Genomic DNA, 24,104 nt, shown 5'->3' on the forward strand with positions numbered 1-24,104 from the left:
GCTTTCCCACGGGTCAAACAACTTTTGAACATCCGTGGTTCTCTTCTTTGTATACCGAGTGATCAAAAAGTCAGTATAAATTTCGAAACTTAATAAACCACGGAATAATGTAGACAGAGAGGTAAAAACTGACACACATGCTTGGAATGACTTGAGGTTTTATTAGAAACACCCCATATTCCTAGACGCGTGAAAGATCTCTTGCACGCGTCGTTTGGTGATGATCGTGTGCTCAGCCGCCACTTTCGTCATGCTTGGCCTCACAGGACCTCAGAACTCAGTCCGTGCGGTTATTGGCTTTGGGGTTACCTGAAGTCGCAAGTGTATCGTTATCGACGACATCTCTAGAGATGCTGAAAGACAACATCCGACGCCAGTGCCTCACCATAACTCCGGACATGCTTTATAGTGCTGTTCACAACATTATTCCTCGACTACCGCTATTGTTGAGGAATGATGGTGGACATATTGAGCATTTCCTGTAAAGAACATCATCGTGCTTTGTCTTACTTTGTTATGCTAATCATTGCTATTTTGATCAGATGAAGCGCCATCAGTCGGATATTTTTTGAACTTTTGTATTTTTTGGTTCTAATAAAACCCCATGTCATTCCAATGATGTGTGTAAATTTGTACCTCTCTATCTACATTATTCCGTGATTTATTCAGTTTTTTTTATACTGACTTTTTGATCACCCGGTACATTAAGTATCCCCTGACAGTCCTATCTGATATTGGTCCCCCACACTCACACATGGCTTTCTATTACGGCGGGAGGATCCCCCGTTTTGTGATGCTTGTGGTGTGCACATCTCTGTCCGCCACATTTTAACAGACTGCATTTTATACCGTGATGCAAGGGCAGAAGCACAAGTTGATGGGGGATCTGCCCTGTTTTTCAGCTAATGATCAGGCGTGTGTGTCTAGGGTTTTAATGTTTTGTGATGTGTCTGGCCTCTGGCCTAAACTTTTAGGCTGGAGGTTTTAGTGTACTGCACAGTGGCTGGCTCCTCCCTTTTTCCTTGCGGTCAGCCAGCCACTTCCATCTGCTATATTGTTTTAGCTCTCTCTACCACTCTCTTCCTGTGTTGTCCATGTTTTACTGCTGGCGGCATGCTTCGTCCCACCCTTCGGTGTGGGTAGGCACATATTTTTCCAAGCTTTTTACCTGTGATTTACGTTTTGTTTTATCTTACTGTTCTGAGTCTTTTCTTGACACCCGTCTCAACCTGCTACTGAGCCGGCGCTGAAGACCTCGCCGTCGTGCGCCCATACAACCCTCTCCATCCATCCATCGAGCAATATCCTTACCTTTCGAGCAATATCCTTACCTTTAGAGCAAGAGTTAACTGAAAACTGAGCACGATTGACAAAAAAGAACATGCTCATTCAACAGCACAATGTCCAACCAGTAGAGGTGGGCAGACTGACGGAAGAGAGGCATTCAGGTTGTGAACTCTCTTCCGTCTTATTCCTCTGATTAGCCTCTGGCGATAGAGTCCTATTTTTTTATAACTTGAAATTTACTCCGAACAGAAAGTGACCTCCTAAGATACGGAGTATTATGCAAAGCTCTGTAAAACTTATCTTCAAACTACTCTCGTATCTTTCTCGCTCCCTGTCTCTCTTTCTCTCTCTCTCTCTCTTTCTTTCTTTCTGTGTGAGAGAGTGTGTGAGTGTGTGTGTGTGTGTGTGTGTGTGTGTGTGTGTGTGTGTACTGTTTAAGGTCGTCTGCGATGACCATAAGTAGATACGGGAAATTTCTCAAGTGGAGGAATATTCGGTACGGCTTTTTTATAGCATGTCCACGGGGGTTCTACATACGGATTGTCGGTGGGTGTTAGGATTACGGAGCTGAACAACGCTAGTGTTCGCATCTCGTGGTCGTGCGGTAGCGTTCTCGCTTCCCACGCCCGGGTTCCCGGGTTCGATACCCGGTGGGGTCAGGGATTTTCTCTGCCTCGTGATGACTGGATGTTGTGTGATGTCCTTAGGTTAGTTAGGTTAAGTAGTTCTAAGTTCTAGGGGACTGATGACCATAGATGTTAAGTCCCATAGTGCTCAGAGCCGTTTGAACCATTTGAACAACGCTAGTCGTAATCTGCACTGCCACAGAAACTGCTTTGTTCTTATCGCTCAGCCGGTTTAGTTCTACGGGAAGAGAAATTATAAGTAGAAGCAAACTATCCGAGAGGCGACTTTCCAAAACGCTACCATCGTATCAAGAATTCAGACATTTCAGTGAAAAGAAGGCAGAAACTATGCAAGACCACATACTGCTTTTTTGAGGGAGACAATACTGGATCAGGCGAAGCTCTGGAGATTTGTCAGGCTTATCTCGGTGCCGTATCTCTGCAGGAAACAGACAGGGTGGCGGCGATAAGGCTGCTCGCGAGGCGCGCACCGCCCCGCGGAAGCAGGAAAAAAGCGGCCAGCTGTCAGCGGCGGCGGCGCCATCTTGACGGCGCCAGATATATTCTGTGGCGCGCGGCGCGCTCCACGCACGGGCGTGTTTTAGTGCGGTCAGCTGCCGGCCGGCGCAGCGCCGGGGGAGGGGGAAGTAATGACCGCGCGCGCGGAAGAGGAGTGGGCGGGGCGTCCCCAGCCAATAGGGCGGCGGCGCAGCTGGCACGCCCCGCCCACTGTCAGCGTCCGCGTCCGTGGCATACCCTCCAAAAAGGCCAGCGCGTTATTTAGGAGCGGCGCGTGCGGCGCCACCAATCTTCATTAGACGGGCTGATTTACGGCGGCTGTCAGCGGCGCAGCGGGCTGGTCGCGTGGGCCGGAGGGCGGCCGCCGCGGCTGCTCGCTGCCCGGCACAGCCAGACTCGTTACACTGTTGCTTCCACACACCGAACGCAGAGCGCATTCCAGCGTAATCACATCGCTTTCTGCGGGTCATCCATTACAATACACAACTGGGTACCCCGTTTCTACCTCTCCAGTGACTCACTTCGTTTGACGACAGATATGCTTACTCTTTCAATATCGGTATATCTCCTTTATTTTTCTAACTAACACTTTGACTAAAATGAAAAAGACTCTTCGCTTCCTTTTCAGTGGTGCTGTTCTACTCTTTTTATCCCATCGTACTTAATATAACCACGCATTCTGTTTCACTCAAATGAAAACAAGCTCAGCAGACAGAATGGTATTTATCCCCCTAAAAGAGCACGCCACTCATTTTGAGTCGCTGTAGTTGGAGTACAACTGGTACCAGGCGGTCATAAGGCCCTCTACAGTTGACGTTAAGTCACAGCAGTGAGGTTCTGAACACATGCCAGATCTACGTGTGCAAACAGCGCAGTGCCGTAATACGAGTGGGCGTTGAGATCTGAGAATATGGCAGGAAGGAGCTATAGTGTTTGGACGTGACAATAACCGACCACACTGTGACTGAAGTGACTCGATTCAGTGGTTTATAAACACAGACTGTCCAACGTTTCTACAAGGAATGGTTGAATTTTCTAATTTTGAGGCGATAGAACGAGCGATCTGTTTTATTTTCCAAAAACCAGCTTAGCTCACATAAATGTTTCTTTATTCAAAACAACCAGTTTCGACAGACTTTATCGTCATCTTCAGGTGTTCAAAAATGGTTCAAATGGCTCTGAGCACTATGCGACGTAACTTCTGAGGTCATCAGTCGCCTAGAACTTATAACTAATTAAACCTAACTAACCTGAGGACATCACACACATGCATGCCCGAGGCAGGATTCGAACCTGCGACCGTAGCGGTCGCTCGGTTCCAGACTGTCGCACGGCCACTCCGGCCCGCTCTTCAGGTGTTAAAAACCTTTTTGTTACGAAAGATGTTCATTTTACGTTGGATCTCACGACAAGATGAAGTCTGCCACGTCGTCATTAGAGCCATAAGCCAGCAAATATAACATGCGAATCACTCGCACACGATGCAGCTGTACCATGATTTTGGAGCATGAGCGAATAGCTCAGACGGTAGCGCATCAGACTTGTAACCTAAGGGTCCAGGGTTCAGGTCACCGATCAGATGAAGGCTTTAACACTTTCATTGCGGATATTCATGTGCGTTTATTCACATGACAACTTGGCGTGAGGTCGAATGTAAAATGAAAACGTTTCATAACAAGAAGATTTTTTAAGACCTGAAGATAACAGCAGAGACTGACGAAAGCGATTGTTTTAAATAGAGAAATATTTATGCGAACTTGGCTGTCGAATGTTTTTAACAAGGAATGGCACACCACTCGTAGCTACGTAACACGGCGTAAGAACAGTGATCGTAAAAGTAGCCTAACCGACAGGGACTGGAGGTGAGTGTCACCACTTGTCAATAGTGAGACAGGAATAGATAGCGCCACTGAATGCAGATCCATCCAACGTTGAGAACGAAACCTTATGCAGTGGACATTTGAAGCTGGACACCTCGAGAAAGACCATTGACATTTGTAAACCATATATCTCAGTGGTTTCTGCTTTATCGGATATATTCCACAGGACAGCCTCCACTCACATATTTTCAGTTATGGAAAAAGGGTAACGGATCCTCGACGTTTGTTTCATTGCGGATGCACAAACATCGTCCGAACATCCACTAGAATCAGAATTGGCGAATAGAGATTTTACTGGACGATGAACTCTGCATTACAGCGTGCGATTAGATGGAAATTTACGTTAACTTAGAGACCATGTCCGCTTAGGCAACCGTTCATGAAAAGTCCGGCACAAATTTTCAACTTTCGACACTGTGTTACCAAAAAACCCTGTACAGCTAGCCATCCTTTCCCTTCCCTTCCCCTTCCTACACATCATGCGATCTAAGGCGCTGCAGTCATGGACTGTGCGGCTGGCCCCGGCGGAGGTTCGAGTCCTCCCTCGGGCATGGGTGTGTGTGTGTTTGTCTTTAGGATAATTTAGGTTAAGTAGTGTGTAAGCTTAGGGACTGATGACCTTAGCAGTTAAGTCCCACAATATTTCACACAAATTTGAACGTACACATCATGTTTACACGACCATAGCCACTGCCATTGCTCACAGAACTGGACCTCTTCAATATGTAATACAACACAGAAACTAAGCATCTTTTGGAGCACTGTTCCTGCTAAAACTGTTCCTGCAAATTAAAATAATTTTTTTAATAGAAACAGTCTATGATGGCAAGTTAGTTGCAAAAATTTAAAATTTATTAGTTAGGTGACCAGTTTCAACTGTCATACGATCATCTCTGACCATTGTAACTCCATGATAATGGCTGGTGATAGTATGGCGAACAGCAGCCCACAGTCTAACACCGATAAACACTCTGAAGGTGATCGTATACGATAGAAACCTGTCACCTAGCTTAAGTTTAAAATTTAACGTTTACATGTTACCCGCATTTTTCATTTAAAAATTTTCAATACAGGGGCTGCTTAGTGTCAGTGGAGGCGTGTTTTGTGGTCCGACTTTTCACGGCTTTTTTCCAGATGATACAAGCGCCGACTGCGCCAACGGTTCACAGTGAGTACAAGTACGCAGCTCAGAAGAGGGGTGGTGCGGGGAGCGGGAACACAGTCGTTTCCCTCTCTCCCTGCTGCCCTGAGGCTGTCAGTAATCGTTGTACTGCCCATCTAAGAAATATTGCGATACCGGAAGGCTTCATTGTTAGCCTTACCGTGACATGTTTCATTGTTCGACTTTACATTCTTGATATTTTTAGAAAGGCGCATATTATTCAGTCGCAGGTCACGTCACGTCCAGAACTACAGCCGCATGCTTGCCGCCCGCATTCTTCTCAGTTGCGTACAGTACAGGGCCACTGATGGTACTGTGATGTTCCCAGGGTGTTTTTTGTACTAACACTTGAGCCTAGTCATTCAGGTTACCATGAATAACTGTCGGAACGTTTATTTCAACACTCTGGGTGACCAACTGTTGCCTTTACTGCTACATTTTTATGCTGCGGATATTCGGTCCTCCCGAGATGACAACAGCCATGTTCACAATTCCTGGTTAGACTAAAGCCTGGTTGAAAACTGGTATCGCAGGACAGAGTGGATCAGGTAATACTTGTGGAAAGGGGCCAAAATCAGTTACTGTCAGTTGCACAAAACACACAAACTTTATTTTCTTAAAAACATTTAATCACACATGCCCTTAAAAGGATTCAAAGCAATACAGCTGAAAGCCCGAACACATTACAATTGCTTTAAGGAATACACGCGGCTAAAGGCCTTACTTAAAAAAGAAAATCTTACGCTAATATTCGCACACACACACTGGCCACAGAAGAACTGATGCTTAAGGCCTGGATAATAAGAATTTTCAATAGAGAAGAAAATTTACAAGGGTTTTAAACAAGTGAACTTTCAAATTTTAATTTAAGATGGCTGAAGGCCTTATCTTAAAAATATTTGACATAAAAGCTCGGCCACATACTAAACATAGAACAACTCTCGGCTTAAGGCCTGGATAACAAGGATGTGCAATAGAGCAAAATTCCCCTTTTTTTCTTTTAAAAAAAGTTAGTTCAAACAAGAATCTACAAAGTTTTAACTTAAGACGGCTGAGGGCCTTATTTTAAAATTAAAACAACCTAAATTAATAGGTGGCTGAATGCCTCGCACCGTACTTGAGACAAAAATCACAACCTAAAAAGAACACAAAAATGGTGCTCGGAAGTGTTCCAAGGATAGGCCTGAGGAGGTAACTCTAACGTAAGGTTAGCTGAAATAGGCAGCCAAGAATAAGATTAAGCAATCAGATGGCAACCCGACCCAGGGACGGCTGAAGGACCGACCAACAACCTAATCAATTTCGCTGCGCCGACCAACGGCGCAACAACGGAAAATTTCAGCCGAGGACGAAGATACCAGCAGCACTAAGTCTTCAAAACTGGCGTCTAAAACAGCCAAGGCACAGTAACCACTCAAAAATATGAACAACACCCAAGGCTGTCAAACTACACGCAGTACGGACAGCATCAATACGGTGAGCAATATCACACTCCGGAACACTACGCTAATGCCCTCTCCGCGTAGACTTCCTCGCTGCACTGTCCCAACCGACCGACTGCTACTCCAGTACGCAGACAGCTTTAACATAACTGCTCAGTCGAAATTACACACGCTACACACAGTTCCACTGAAACGCACAAGAACTCGAACAATCGTAAAACCAATCACTGTGGAACAACCAGGACGAATGACAAGTCGGCACACACAGAGAACCCGAAGCGGTCGGCGACCAAATGTACGTCCTCCGATGAGTCGACCGACCGAACGACCAACCACGGTCGTCCCCACTCAAGTCATGTATGTCAGCAACAGTCGGGCGAGTCTTGGCTGCCCGGACCTCACTGCAGCTCCATCCCGACCAACTCCATGTCCGTTCGGAACTCGGAGACACGGCGAACCTGACACACTGGCTCGGACCCAACCATGCAGAGCTAACACTTGCCCATTGGCCACCCGACATCTCCGCACAAGGAAGGAACCGAGCCACGTCCGGCAAGATGACCAACTGACGAGGCCCAGAAACGGTCAAAAGACCAAACACGCCGCCCCACGAGACGACCGACCGAACGACCAACCAACGGTCGTCGGACAGTGTACGTGTGTCGCATGCGGTCGGCGAGTACTGGCTCTCCGGACCTTACTGGCGATGCGTCCAGACTTAACCCCCGACACACGACGAGCCGGAAATGCTAGCGGTCGCTTCAAAGATAATACGACAGTGCTCTTATCGAAACGCTCTGCTGCAGCCACTCACGGTCAGGCAAGCTAGCAACTTAGTGAGGCCAGTAAATCGAATAAGAAATGAGGCGACAGTTCCTTAAAGAGAAGCTGTCAAGTAAGAAATGGCATGAACACGAGCAGCGCACGGTCCACTGGTCTACACGTAACGTTTTGTCGTCAGTCTTGCATGATCACGCGAAACTAGGGACAAGACTAACACAAATCGCGCAGCTACACTATTCAAACTTCTGCTCAGTCGTTCCGAAGAAGTCATGGAGGAAGAGCAACGAAGCGACGACGGTCGCACTATGTGCTCTTAAACTGACGGAGAAAACAAAGTGTTCACGTCGTTCACGATGGTGCCGTGATTGTTTGTTGAAGAGAAACATTCTTCTACGTGACTTTTCTCCATGTACTACGGCCCTAACCAGGAGACTGGCGCAATTATTTACCTGTGGACACGGAAACGAACTGTAAACTGTTAACGTTTGTAACGCCAGAAATTCAAAAAGAAGACAATGTCATAGGGATGCTGTCAGGTTCTTAGCTACTGGCAAGAGTTAGAAGGATCTTTAACTGTCTAAGTTTGTGTGAGGGACGCAATAAATAACGGTTGGTCTGACCATTCAAGAAGGAAAGTAAATCAAAGTACCACAACGAAGATTTATAATTTCTTCCGCACCAGTTTCAAATCTCATTTTATTTTCGTACGATCTTTACTTTAAAATGTTCGAAATGAATTGACCTTCTTGGTGACCAATTGTTTTGTTGCTTCACGATCGACCTCTTTGTACTCATTAATCAATGTGGTATACGCTTAGCTTTCCTTGCCTCGGTTGCTGTAATCCTTATAGTATACTTGCGAGGGGCAAGGAAGACTGGTACACTTCTACAGGGTGTTTCAAAAATGACCGGTATATTTGAAACGGCAATAAAAACTAAACGAGCAGCGATAGAAATACACCGTTTGTTGCAATATGCTTGGCACAACAGTACATTTTCAGGCAGACAAACTTTCGAAATTACAGTAGTTACAATTTTCAACAACAGATGGCGCTGCGGTCTGGGAAACTCTATAGTACGATATTTTCCACATATCCACCATGCGTAGCAATAATATGGCGTAGTCTCTGAATGAAATTACCCGAAACCTTTGACAACGTGTCTGGCGGAATGGCTTCACATGCAGAAGAGATGTACTGCTTCAGCTGTTCAATTGTTTCTGGATTCTGGCGGTACACCTGGTCTTTCAAGTGTCCCCACAGAAAGAAGTCACAGGGGTTCATGTCTGGCGAATAGGGAGGCCAATCCACGCCGCCTCCTGTATGTTTCGGATAGCCCAAAGCAATCACACGATCATCGAAATATTCATTCAGGAAATTAAAGACGTCGGCCGTACGATGTGGCCGGGCACCATCTTGCATAAACCACGAGGTGTTCGCAGTGTCGTCTAAGGCAGTTTGTACCGCCACAAATTCACGAAGAATGTCCAGACAGCGTGACGCAGTAATCGTTTCGGATCTGAAAAATGGGCCAATCATTCCTTTGGAAGAAATGGCGGCCCAGACCAGTACTTTTTGAGGATGCAGGGACGATGGGACTGCAAACATGGGGCTTTTCGGTTCCCCATATACGCCAGTTCTGTTTATTGACGAAGCCGTCCAGGTAAAAATAAGCTTCGTCAGTAAACCAAATGCTGCCCACATGCACATCGCCGTCATCAATCCTGTGCACTATATCGTTAGCGAATGTCTCTCGTGCAGCAATGGTAGCGGCGCTGAGGGGTTGCCGCGTTTGAATTTTGTATGGATAGAGGTGTAAACTCTGGCGCATGAGACGATACGTGGACGTTGGCGTCATTTGGACCGCAGCTGCGACACGGCGAACGGAAACCCGAGGCCGCTGTTGGATCACCTGCTGCACTAGCTGCGCGTTGCCCTCTGTGGTTGCCGTACGCGGTCGCCCTACCTTTCCAGCACGTTCATCCGTCACGTTCCCAGTCCGTTGAAATTTTGCAAACAGATCCTTTATTGTATCGCTTTTCGGTCCTTTGGTTACATTAAACCTCCGTTGAAAACTTCGTCTTGTTGCAACAACACTGTGTTCTAGGCGGTGGAATTCCAACACCAGAAAAATCCTCTGTTCTAAGGAATAAACCATGTTGTCTACAGCACACTTGCACGTTGTGAACAGCACACGCTTACAGCAGAAAGACGACGTACAGAATGGCGCACCCACAGACTGCGTTGTCTTCTATATCTTTCACATCACTTGCAGCGCCATCTGTTGTTGAAAATTGTAACTACTGTAATTTCGAATGTTTGTCCGCCTGAAAATGTACTGTTGTCCCAAGCATATTGCAACAAACGGTGTATTTCTATCGCTGCTCGTTTAGTTTTTATTGCCGTTTCAAATACACCGGTCATTTTTGAAACACCCTGTATGAACCCCGTGAAAAATTTATGAATCCAGCGTAGCAAGTCTACCATTTTCTTTCGCCACTACGCACACTAAAATGAGAGCTGGAACCTCTAGCGTCTCAGAGAGTAGATTGGGAGCAGAGGTCAGTTCGAGCGATGAGACTGATGAGCGTCTACATACGCAGACTTGTCGGCAGGTTTGCATGTACTCAAAGCTCGAGCGCTTCAGTTTTCTGCGACTTTGTCAAACTTCATTTAGTTCATGGGAGACTGTCAAACTTCCGACATGTAACGTTTTATTTGACAAAACTGGCATAATAGTGCAAGACTGACGAGGAAAGGTTACATGCGGACCAGGCTTAGCACCCGATCGCTCCTCGACCGGCCCGATGAATCACTCGATGTTAATACCCCAGAAAAAACCTAAGTGTTATTTGGAGCAGTGGATGAAACGAACAAATCAACATCCCGCAATTACGGAACTGTATAGGAAATCATCAACAATGAGTGACATCGGCTGGGTAAACCGTACCTAATGAAATTTTTGGACTCTCTTCGTCGCCATATTGAGGCCAAGGCTAGAGACGGCGTTACACGGTATTAGTGTGCTGTTTCTTGCGGGTGCCAAATTTTTTGTCCGGTGTGTTTACTTCCGGAAGACAAAGGTTCGTTTCCTCTCTGGCTAGGTCGATTTAGGCTTCTCTGTCTCACTTCAAGGAAACTGAGGGAGATTACTATTCCATCTAAGACCTTGTTGTATAGCCTGAGAAAAATGTGAGGGCTCTCTCTCTCTTCTTCTTCTTCTTCTTCTTTCTTTTTTTGCTCCGTTTGATGTGTTGCGCGAAATGGAAATCACAGTAAAAATCAAACATGTTTTATTTGTAACATCTAGCTGCTCCTTGTCTACACAGTCGCCACATCATCTTAGACGTTTGTCGTATGGTGATAGCAACCTTCCAGTACCCTCGTCATAGAAGGCAGACGCCTGTGCTTTCCTCTAATCCTCTACGCTGCTCTGCAGCTCGCTGTCTGTGGCAAAATGCTGTCCTCATGGCTAGCGGTTCATTTGAGCATAGAAATGAAAATCAGAGGGAGGCAAGTCGGGGCTGTACGGTGGGTTATCAAGCACGTGACGCAGAAAACGTTGTAGCAGCGTCTTTGTTGAAACTGCAGTGTACGACCGAGCATTGTCATCAAGAGGGACAATACTTGACGATAACATTCCTCTTCGCTTGTTCTGAATTGCCCTTCATTCATGATGATTTTCTCAAATCGCCTACCACTCACTGAGCAAGATCATCGGTTGATACTCGCTTCCTTCCCCGACCGCCTGCACCATAAACGCATGTGTCCTGCTTTCGCACGTGCACTTTGCTGTCACGCAAGGCAGTTACGTTATGTGGGCTGCAACAAGTCATGTGGGACCAAGGGCGCCCATAGCCAGCGGCAAGAGGGACCGCGCCCCCTCCCTACCTCCCCCCCCCCCCCCGCCTCCACAGCCACCACCAGCTCTCAAGGAAAGGAAAAAAATATAGTGTAATCAGTTGTTTTTCTTTCAAGAAAACAATTTAAAAGTCGACATTACGCTGGTTTCTAATATGGTTAGAAATGGAACTTTTAATGGCTATTTACAAGTCGCCATCAATCTTCCAAAATATAGAAAATATTCCTTATACCCACGTCTAGCCCCCCTCCCCTCCCCTCCCCACAAAATATTGTACGGGATCTCCTCAGCATGAAGAAATCGAACGACAGTACGCACTTCACTCTTGATAGGAGAGTTTATTGTTTCTTGGCATCTTTACGTGTCCACTGCGCACTCATAACTGAAAAGCGCGCCGTGCCGCGATCTACGGGCATATTAGAGACGCTGTACACCACGTCTCCACAACGGTTCATCAGACTTTCACTGTGGTTTTAATTTTACGACAGATCAGAGCTTAAAGAAATAACTTTCGTAAAACTGGCCCTGAAACTGTTTCAAGCACTTTAAGGTAGGCAAATAAATTTACGTCCCCCCGCCCCGCCACACGAGTAAAGTTGTGTGAGTTGAGTTGCCTAACTTAAGGTGTGTGAAACCATTTCTGGACCAATTCTATTTTGTCCACCCTGTACTCTTCATTTTCTACTTTTTTGTCGGATGCCGAATGTACAGTCGATGCGCAAAATTAGACGTAGGAACTATTCTCCTACACTGCCTATCAACAGGATGCATGGGTTTAGTGAAATTTGAACCTAGCATGATCTATTGGTTCTATCTCCTGATTTTAACAACATACCACACATTAGCACGATTTTATCTCTACGTTTTGCCACTGACAAGATTAACACTTACAGGTGCTACGCAGTATACATGGTCCAAACCCGCATCTGATAGTCTCTGACGATGTGCTATTAACAAACTCGAGTGGAATAATATATAATTTGTCTGTAGCTTAAATATGTTGTTTAAAAATCTATTCGTAAAGGTACAGTGGTATGTTCGAGTTCTGACAGATAGCAGCAGATTGAGGTTCTTTTAAGTCAAATACAAAGCGAGCTGATTGTGGAGAAAGGAAGCCGCAATTTCGAATATTTAAAGGGGAACTTCTAGTTATTAAATTTCCCTTACAACCAAAGGAAACTGATTGAACTGCGTCAAAATTGGGTGATGTGAATTAATTTAACTCTCGAGGAATTTGCCTACGACAAATATATGACAGCCTAGTGTACATGTAAACGTATTTATTTTCAAGTATAATACTGCATGCTAATAGTTTCCTGTAGATCACTAGCGTTTGGCTGTCTACTCTGTTAAATGTTGAGTTAAAGATTTCAGTTTTGCGGCAAGGCGGAATTGTCGGCTCTGCAAGAAACTCTTTTTTAAAAAATAAATGTTTCTTGCGCCAAGAAACCACTAAAATCACAGATTTCAAGATGGTTCTCTGTGTTTCATGACTGATCGTTTCATAGATTTCAATACAGCACCCATGTCACTCTTTCATGGTAGACGGGAAATCATACACACGAGAATAAATTGCAACACCAGAGAGGATAGCAAATGACGAAATTTTACTTTCTCTGCGTGTGCAACGTAGCAGGAAGTATAAATGATTTACTGGTACAAAGGGCACGAAATTTAGTAGACTACACAGAGATGCCACCTCTAGCGAGTCGAACTGAGCTTGGATGACAGATACGGGTACGTCATCCCGCATTCTCTGTGCCAGACTTCATCAGTCATATTGGCTGACGGATGCTGGGGTGCCAATGGCCCGGCTTCCCATGACCAGACATTATCAGTGGGTGCGAGATCTAAAGAAGGGGTTGGATAGGGCAACATGGGTTTTGCGTTATCTTGTTGAAAGATAAGACCTCGAAGAGACGGCTCTGTCAAGAGTCTTAACACGTGAGGACCGTAGCAGCTGCTGTCCAAATTCTCCGAAGTACGAATCAGAGGTGGTCGTGTTGTGGACAGATAGCACCCCACACCATCGTCAAGCTTGGTACTGGGCTCGCATGACGATGGTGAAAGCAATATGGCAACATTTGTCCTTCTCCGAGCCTCCACACAAGGGTACATCCACTGCTATGTTATAACATAAACCGCGACTCGTCTGAGTACACCACACAGTGCCACCCAAGCGTCCAGCGCCGTCGTTAGAAGCATCACTGCCGGAATGCGTCTCCCCACTGCCACGTTAAGAAAAGCCACAACAGTGGTCATCCTACTGACAGTTCGTTGCTATCACGTCTTCGAATGATGCACTAGTGAAACGGTTTGAATTCACGACGTCCAGGGATATATGGCACTGTACGGCATCATTTATTTGGAGATGTGCATATGGGGCCTGAGGATGGCATAGTGGAATGCCGAAACTGGTAGTCGTCAAAATAAAATAAAATAAAATAATGTCTCAGTTTCATGGCTGTTGAAGAGGGTTCGCAATTAGTTTCCTTGCAAGTTTGAACCGGCAGTTTAACCTCACAAATCTTGCAGTAGATGACTTTGTAAACCTGCAGACATGTACTGAATATACAAATGAGACACAACTGTGATGAGATGCCGTAAGCGAGGCTTCGCGAGACTGTATGGTCATCAATTTACCTGGGTCTATTGTTGTAAAACCCATTAGACGTGCACTAGTGTGTGAAACAAAAAGCTAAATACGTATTTCACCTGCAATAGACCTTTATTTAGGACTGTAACCACACAGAGCATAGAAATGTAGCCGGCCGCGGTGGTCTCGCGGTTCTAGGCGCGCAGTCCGGAACCGTGCGGCTGCTACGGTCGCAGGTTCGAATCCTGCCTCGGGCATGGCTGTGTGTGATGTCCTTAGGTTAGTTAGGTTTAAGTAGTTCTAAGTTCTAGGGGACTGATGACCACAGCAGTTGAGTCCCATAGTGCTCAGAGCCATTTGAACCAGTTTTAGAAATGTAAAAACAGTTCTTGTCGATGACTACCATACGATTGACCAGTCAGTGTGACTCGTCAGCAGCCACAATACAGTCTTGCCTTCGCATCGTTGCCAGTTCACAAGGCAGTTACATTACTGAGAGATCATGTCATCCACGACGCCGTCTCTGCTCTTAAACCTCAGCTGTAACAAACTCCGTCACTTCTCACTTACTGCGTGACCGCCCTTACCATCGTCTGAGACTTCAGTATCCGAATACTGGACAATGCAGCTTTTGAGGAACATTGTGTACAAGCTCTAGCTTAGCATGAAAACTCTCAATACATTACAGATAATGATAGCTACAAACCGGATTTGTAGTGTTCGCTATCTCGTCTGCTACTGCTTCATATTCTCCTACTGAAACATCTAAATACCAAAACAATAGTCGCAAATAAACGTGAATACTGAAAAACGTGGGGATGCATGTCTCTGGCATTATTTAGTTTACCATTAATTAGTTTTGTAAATAAGAAACGCCTTTTTCTTGCTGCAATGTATTTTACTTGTTCCACACACGTTTCGACTTTTACTTAAAGACATCTGTTTATAACTGAAACAGCTGTTACCCACTGGTCCGGTTTAACAAGGTTTATTTGGATCAAACCATGAGCGATTTCTGAATTTTTTTTTACAAATCCATCTTCAGGTGGGTGTTACACGTTTCGTTTTGTTTTCTTACTGGGCCTCATTTTGTATCCGTTATGAGTTCGCTGATACAAAACGAGGCCCCAGAAGAAAACAAAATGAAATGTCTAACAGCCGTCTGACGATGGATTTGTAAAACAGTCCGAAACCGCTCATGGTTTGATCCAAGTAAGTCCTGTTAAACAATATTTGTGGCTGGTTACTGTTTCAGTTGTAAATTTATAGTATAGGCACGGAACATGGTGATTTTGGACAAAACAGCGTTAAAGACATCTCATTGGAATCTGCATTGAAGAAGTTTTGTTTTCATATGTGATATTTGTAGATTATAAAACAGTCCACTTCTTTTAGACAAATAAGTGATTACTTACAGTGGCTTGAGTTTTCTGGCTGGCATATGTGTTTCCTCTCACCTGATCACATGCTGAAATGCCAACTATAACTTCATTTACGAAACATTAACACTTTTTCACGTTACGGGCTGTTTTCTTCGAAATTTTCATGTTCCTTGCGCTAATTTCTGTGCAGCACAATTATTCTTCTGTTATTAGCTGTAAATATTTCACCGAAAACTGTGATTTAAAGTCGTAACGGCTGTGCGTTCACATTATGTCTCTTCCTATTTGGTGTGCTTATGTACGTGTAGCCAATCTAAAGAAGTACATGTAGAAAACTAACGTCCGTTCATTTCTTTTCTCTTTACGTGTGTGTGTGTTAAAAGAGAGAGAAAGAGAGAGAGAGAGAGAGAGAGAGAGATGGAGTGTATGTGTGTGTTTTTCTCTTTTTTTCAAAAATAAAAGTGTGTCATTCTAGGTTGCACTGAAGATGCCTTAAAGTAAAAGGCGGAACGCGTGTGGAACAAATAAAATACATTACTGCAAGAAACAGCCGTTTTTTTTATTTACAAAACTAATATTTCTATGCATGCTGCACATGATGGCCATGCAAACAAACTTGTTACAATTAATTGTTTAAAGACTCTCCTTTTGGTGGAATGAAAGACAGAAACGTTAGACTTTAAAATCTCATCTATATTGTGGTCATGAGTGATTGCCTCTACTTTAGGTTTCTCGCCCTGATCTTTTCAACCATACCACCATTACGTTTCTTCGCAAAGCCATTATCATCGCAACGTAGTTGCACCATCGTTTCCTTTTTTCTTTTCGTTTGACTTGAGGTAACAAAAAACTAGTATGTTCTAGAGTTTTATTAAAATCTTTATCTGGCAAAGATCGCAATGTAGAAAACAGTGACTGATTACTACTTGAACACGTCAACGATCATCTACGGATCTAGAAATCGTTACAAAATGTCGCAAGTTAGAGAAAACAGTAGACTTAGGAATTTCAGAAGGCAACTTACCTATATCGCCCCACGGAAGTCAGCACATACTCCAGGTTTGTTGCAGACACAGTTCTGCTGCGGCACAAATAACAGGTGCATCGTAGGGTAGACGTGAAATCTCTCGGTGACTGGATACATAACCCAAAGTTGAAGTACACGGGACCAAGGGTGACCATATCCAGTATCAAAAAGGTCCTCTCGCCCCCCGCCCCCCACCCCTCCACCCACCAGAAGCTCTCCGGGAAAGGAAAAACATCTAGTATAGCCAGACTTTTTTTTTCCAGAAAGTAGGAACTAGAACTTGCTTATGGCTACTTACAAGTCACCAACTGTCTTTCAAATATTAAAAATACTCCATGCCCTCAGGTTTAGGCGCCCCTCCCCCCTACAAACTATCGTATCAGCGCCCTTGCACGGGACAGCACAATTATTGTAGGTAAGACGTCTGAACTGCACACATGTTCTTCCCGAAGTTCTGCCAGTATATGGGCCAAATGGAATGTCGCGTCCAGCTGCAATGAAATGCTGCCAACAGTTGACCTAGGGCGCACAGACGTGGTTCATTCTGGAAAGGAAGGCCCCCGACAGCTGTTCTCGAATGGCTCCGTGACCAAAGTGCGAATTTGCCATCGTCGAGGAAATGACCGACTGCTAGAACGTCGCGATCGTTGGTTTAAGAGACTTGGTGCACCATATCTGTGTACTTGGAAGGGTAGTGCAGCGTTCAATAAAAGTTACGTGGCCAGCCATAAAAATGTGTAATTTTATTTTTGAAGTCGGCTCGTACATTGACGTAGTCAGACCGCTATGAAATGCGTAAAGGGAAGTATTTGTACCATATATCATAGTTTCTTCCCACTCCATTTACGGATAGAGCCTGGAAACGATGATAGTTACTTGCATTTGCGCGAGTTGATACTGAACTAATATAGTAAATTGGGATTTTGAAAGCAGATTTTTTATCGAGGTATTAAGCGTCCTGGTTCAAGTGTACATCGGTCGAGGTATTTTCGTATTTCTGCCACGATCTTTCAGACGAACACGTTGTTATTCGCATTGCTTTTCATGATTTACGTTAGATGCCCGTTTGTAACCTGGCCTAATACGAGGAGAGTTCAGTAAGATAAGTTAGGCCAAGTAACTTTTATTGACCGCTGCATTACATTGCAAGGTGACTCAGACACCTGACACTATTTTTCGACATAGTCACCATTTTCTTTACACAACGGTCGCAACTTCCAACCATCCAGTTCCTGGATTACAGAAAAATATTCACTGCTCACGGAGCTATTCGGAAACAGCTATGTGGACATCATCATCGATGAAAAACCTCTTTCCCTCCAGATGTTCTTTCAGTTTACTGAAAAGATAGAAATTACATTGTGCAAGTTCTGGACTCACCTCTCAACATCACACGCCCTCGGTCAAATTTTGTCACCATTTCACTGCGGCTGGATGCTACATTGCGTTTGATCAACATACTGCACAATTTCACGGTGAATCTTTGTGCCATTTAGACGTTTCGCCCTCAGCAATTGTACTGCCCAATGAACATGGAGTAGTTTGCAGTCGCCGCCCCATTTTAATTGCACACTGTGGTATAATTGTTATCAGCACCGCAGTAGAACTACGTCTGTAGTAAACCTGGAGCGTGTACTCTTCCTCACAATGCGGCACTCTTGTTACGCAGTGGTCTTAGCGTGGGGCGATTATTTTCTAAAGACCGTACTCACTTTCCCGACACCTTTGAACACTATTTCTAGTATACGCCGTACAATGTAAGAATTTCTAGAGTAGACAAACTACGGTTTCCCAGATCATATTAATAAAACTAAGCCTATAATTTGTTTTACGTGCAGCTTAGTTTGTGTAATTAGTCCACATCTTCGTGTTTTCTTACTCCCCGCTATTACCATGACATTTCTGATAACACTAAACTGAATAGTTAGGCCCGTAAATTAATCATATAATCGGCCACTTGACATTCATAACTGCACGCATCCATGATCATCCTGCATGTTTTCTTAAGTCATCTATCCCCTCTCCATTAGCTTGTCGTATCGATTTTTTTATCCTTGGTTAATCTATCACTCACGTCCAGGCCACGTCAGTTTTATTTTCATTAGTCGTAATTATGTATTCCATTCCACTCTACCCCTTTGCTTGTTTTTCTGTGTCTCCGAGAAATGCTCAGTGTGCATCCCTCAACTGCTCGAAGGGGTATCATCAGTTTTTGAACAGCTTTCGCATTAAAAGTCATATCCCAGTGCTGGAATTCAAAACTGGTGGTACAAAATGACAGCAAACTTTTATTTTCATGAAATTTTAGTTCGGCACTGCAGGTCATTTTTATTCTTTTTTCCTCCCATAGACGCAAAAGCTCATAGACTCCAGTATTACTTTGTACTATTTCTTTCTCGATGTGTTTATTATATTTTATTTTATCTTGTTATAACAGATTTTGAAGCCTACAAGCACACTTGTACTGTTAAGTTCTTCAATTAGCCGGAGTTTTTATGCGCTGAAGTCAAGTAGTACGATGTCATCAACACAAAAAGGTGGTTCTGGTATGTTCCAGTTTCCTTTTTCTTACTTCCAGTTTCGGGATCTGAGTTCTACCTTTAGAGCTGCTGAAAACGGTTTTGTTAATAAGGGGTCACCCTGCCAGACTCCTCTCGTCGTTCTGTTTTTCCCACTTTCCTGATCAAGTCTACTGGAAGCTGCACCACTTGACGTATGTGTTCGTCAGTATGTACACACAATGATGAATAAACGTCCTATTTGTCAAGTGTTGTTTGTTGAAATCATTCTCAATTTTTAGAAGTCTTAATTAAGTAATGATACAGTCTTATAATTCGGTTCTTCAATTACTCCGTCCTGATACATCTGCTTCTAACGTTGGCTTGTTCTGTTGTTTCATTAAAATCATTTGGTTTTTTTCTATTATCTTGGTAATAATTTCAGTGAATATATTGTATATTTCAGAGAGTAGTCTATAATTTTGTGTCTTGTTGTCTCCATTCTTGTGAAGTAGAAAAATTACAGAATTATTCTGGGTTTAGGCAATTTTCTATCCCTCCAGAAATTTTACAAGTAATTTGCGAGTTTCTTTTTCACGCGCCTTCCTCCAGCTTTAATCAATCTTACAGACACTTCATCACCTCCGAGTGCCTCTTATCTCTTCATACCTCAACTAGCTTTTCTGGAATTGCATCAGTAATGTGATTGCTTTTAGAAGGAAGTAGCCCCTAACTGCGTTTCTGATTCACGGCATTAACTATACAAACATTTACAGAAATAAGAAGTTGTTAGTGTGGTCTTCTTTCGCAACAAGCATTTTCTAAATACAAATGCATTTTTCTTACTGCATTATGATATTTATGATATTCCAAACTCGTTTACCCTTTTATATTGAAGATATTGAGTGGATTTTTTTCTTTCCGAAATAACACAATTTTGTTTCTACGTAAGACAAAGATTCCAAACAGCTCATATCATACTTTTTACATTTAAAACTGGCACTTACAGTCCAACCAAAAGTTTCGTTTCCTCTCATTGTGGTCATAGGTAGAGAGTGAACTTCCACTTCACTTATGAAAAGTCGATACATAATCGCGTCGAGATCAGTTGGTTTCCTAATTGTCAAACAGTTTTCTGCTAGCTACATAATATGAACCACTCCACCGCTGATCTGGCACGAACTTAATATTTATCTTCGCCCCTTGTAGTGTGTGTGTGTGTGTGTGTGTCTAATTTAATTTTCAAATGTGAGTACAGTCTTCTCTCTTTCATTAGCTGTGTTGTTACCTGCCACGTTAACTGCGAAAGAAATCTGTTCTGTCAAACCAAAATAAGTTTCAATTTTGTCTTCCTGATACTCGTACTTTTTCTGTTCTCAACTTTTTGTGGTGCCTTATCACGTCCTCTAGAAGACATTGCTCAATAGTTTCGTTTAGTTCAGGGTACTGAATAACGTTCTTACTATCGTTTGCTTGAAAATCCCATCTTTTATTTAATATTTTAGTCGTTTCACTTGAGAATTTTTTATTTGTTTATCTTGTTGAAATCTGAGACATTTGCGATTTGCTCAAGTAGCTTTGTTAAATAACTGCCCTTTCATATGCTTTATATCGGCATAATCCTCAAGTACTATCCGGAATGCCACCTGTTCTTAAACAAATGCACATAATTTCTGATACCCTGGTGGATTTGTTTCCATTTAGCCTATGATCATTTGAAATCCTAAAGTGGGTTAAAACTATCATGTTTTGGACAGTTTCTTTAATGTTTGTAATAACATTGTGAGTTACACTCATATTCAGAAAGAAAAGCATAACACCTTGAACGACTGGAGATAAGACGTTCATACTCATAGGACGTGTATATTAGTATGTTCTGCAGAAATGATTAGCATTTCAGTCACCTCGGTTCAGCATGTGTGCTGTTGTCTAGTAGGCACAGGGTCCGCCGTGGGCCCTGGTAACTTGTACCATGCCTGATGGCATCGACGCATAGAACGCTCGAATGGCGTCCTATGGTATAGCCATCCACGCTGCATTCACCTGGTTCCAAAGTTCATCTGTGGTGGTCGGCACTGGGTCACAGCGCTGCACCCGTCGTTTCACCATCACACACATTTTCGATTGGCAGCAAGTCTAATGATCTGGCGGGCCAGGGCAAAAGACTGACATTCTGTGATACCAAGGAGGCACATGTGTTCCAGCATTGTCTTGTGGAAAAATGGTGTCTGGGGTGTTTTGCAGAAAGGATGTGGTTACGGGTTGCAGGATTTCATTCACGTAGATCACACTGCTCACAGTGCACTGGACACGCACGAACCGTGGTTTGTGGTTGTACCTCGTAGCACCCCACACCTTAAGGCCGTGAGTTCGCGCTGGTGTCTTGTACGAGTGAAGTCACTGTAATGCCGCTCCGCCTGTCTGCAGCGAATCAAAATGCGGCCATCGTTTTCAAACAAGCAGGACCTGGATTCGTCAGAATACACTGGCTGATGCCATATCTGACCCCAGTGACGTCGATCCATACACCATTACCGTCTATATGTTTCTGCACATTCGTCAAAGGTAGGCGGAGAAGTGGTCGACACGCACGTAACCCACGTCGTAATAAACGGCGACGGACTGTCACCCCTGATAGTGTAAGATGTGTACCACTGTTCCATTGTTGCGCCACAGTCGGGAAGGACGCAGATCTCTCCTGCAATGCCATTCGGATGAGGTGTCGATCTTCTCGGGGAGTGATCTGGATGGCGCGACCTGACCGACCTCGTCGTGTTGTACGGCCTTTCACGTACACTCGTTGCACAAACGAAACACTTCGTACCACACGAGCAGCAATTTCCCGGATGAATGCATCACATTGTCCTATGCCAAAATGTGCCCTCTTTCACACTCAATGATTTGACGGTACCGCTCGCGTATAGGTCTGCGAGGCATCCATCCTGCACATCTGCTCGCGTCACACTGATCCAGTACCTTCGGTTTACAGCGACAACAAGAGCTGCAGGCACATTTTGCTGCGATATCGATTTTGATCTTCAAATGCTAATAATGTCTGTAGAATATATTAATGTATATGTTCTGTGAATATGAAGCTCCTACCTCTAGTCATTCAAGATGTTCCGTTTTTCTTCTGACCATGAGTATACATTTCAACAGCATTGTGTATTTTTTGTTTGTGGCCTTTTGCGAGAGGTTGCTAATGACAGTCGTGTTCTTCTCGGTAAATACCAACGTCTGATGTCTGTGATCTCTACTATTTTACACCCAAAGAATTTCGAGAGAAAATAATTATTATTTAATTTTTGTCCTGCTTTTCCATTAAAATCATCTTATATTTTAGAGGAATTTTCTATCATTTGCCAGATTCTGTAACTATTTGCAAAGATCATATTCTCTTCATCTTAATGTGATCATGTTGGTCCTTAGTCTTTCGCGGAATGATTTCAATGGATTACCTACCTGTTGTTTACTTTAAATACAAGTCTTGTTATTATGTTGGGTTTCGGTTAACAACTGCACGTACATCAAAACATAAAAACAAAAAATTGTAGTTCTTAAAATTTTTGGGTCCCAAACTACAAGTATAATATCGAGGAACAAAACCAAATTTTACACACAACAAATTCTGAAAAATGCCTCGTCGACTATCCACGAGGAAATAGCAATATATTATATAACGTTGAAAACGCAGGGTCAGAAGGAAACGTGTAAATTAAATTACCGACACATACACTATCTTATCTGATCGAAAGTATTTGGACATCCTGTACCTTTATGACGGCTTGAACTCTGCTGGTGACACTTTCAGTGAGGTATCTGAATGTATGTGAAGGAATGATAAGTCCATTCTTCCTCAGAGCCGAAACCAGAGAAGGTGATGTTGTAGGACGCTGGGATCTGAAGCTAATTCTGCGTTCTAACGCATCCCAAAGGTGTTCCATTTGGTATAGGAATGTTACTTTCCACACACCACTGCCTCACAAATGCTGGTTTACGACAGCCATCTTCACCAAACTGTTCCTCTATGTATCACGACAGAGTGCTGTGAAATATGTTAATATCCTTCCACAGACAGCATTCTATTACGCAAAACAGGGGACAACGCCCTGATCACGAAAACACCGTAACACCACCTCCTTCGTACTTCACTGTTGACACTACAAATAACCGCAGGTAATGTTTTCTAGGCGTTTTCCAAGCCCAATTCATTCCTCGGATGGCCAGCAGGCATTGTATGATTCCTCACTCCCTCTTTTTCCAGTCATCTCTGTCCAGTTGCGTTGCTCTTTCACCATGTCAAGAGTTGCATACCATTGATTACAGAAATGTGTGGCTTATGAAGAGCTGCTCGACCACTGCAGCCCATTCTTTGTAACTTCTGCGCACGGTTATTGTGTTAGCTGGACAGCACGTAGCACTTTGGAAGTCACGAGTGATTTCTTCCGCTGATTCCATACGATTTTTTACAGCTAGCCTGCACAGTGCTTGACGGTCCCTGTCCATCGGTACATGAGTTCGGTCTAGTCCTGGTAAAGCTGTGGTTATTTCTTAGTGTTTCAACTTCACAATCACATCATCAGCACTCGACTTGTGCAGCTTTAGAAGGGTTGAAAGTCTCTGAAAGATTTGTTACTCAGGTGGCATCCAGTGACTAGTCCATGTTCGAAATCACTGAGCTCTTCTGACGGACCCATTCTGCATCTCTACTGACAACACAACTCTCCCTGCCTCATTTTATACTTCTATACTCTCGTCACATGTAGTGGTCAGTTCCGCATTACACAGGGGTGTCCGGATGCTTTTGATCAGATATTGTAAGTAAGAGCATCTGCAAATCATCGTGTGGGCAAAGCTTTCACAATCATAGAAAACTGGGGTACAATTGATAAGTTTTAAATTATACGACGTTTAGGAAAGTGTATCTTCCAAAGAAAAAATGATTGCAATAAACAGCATTATGAAGATAATCAAATATTTGCTACTCTCTACGTATTCAATCATGAAAGGAAAAAAAGTACTTATTACTTTCTTCGTGCAC

This window comes from Schistocerca nitens, chromosome 2 (assembly GCF_023898315.1).
Source record: "Schistocerca nitens isolate TAMUIC-IGC-003100 chromosome 2, iqSchNite1.1, whole genome shotgun sequence".
NCBI lineage: Eukaryota > Metazoa > Arthropoda > Insecta > Orthoptera > Acrididae > Schistocerca > Schistocerca nitens.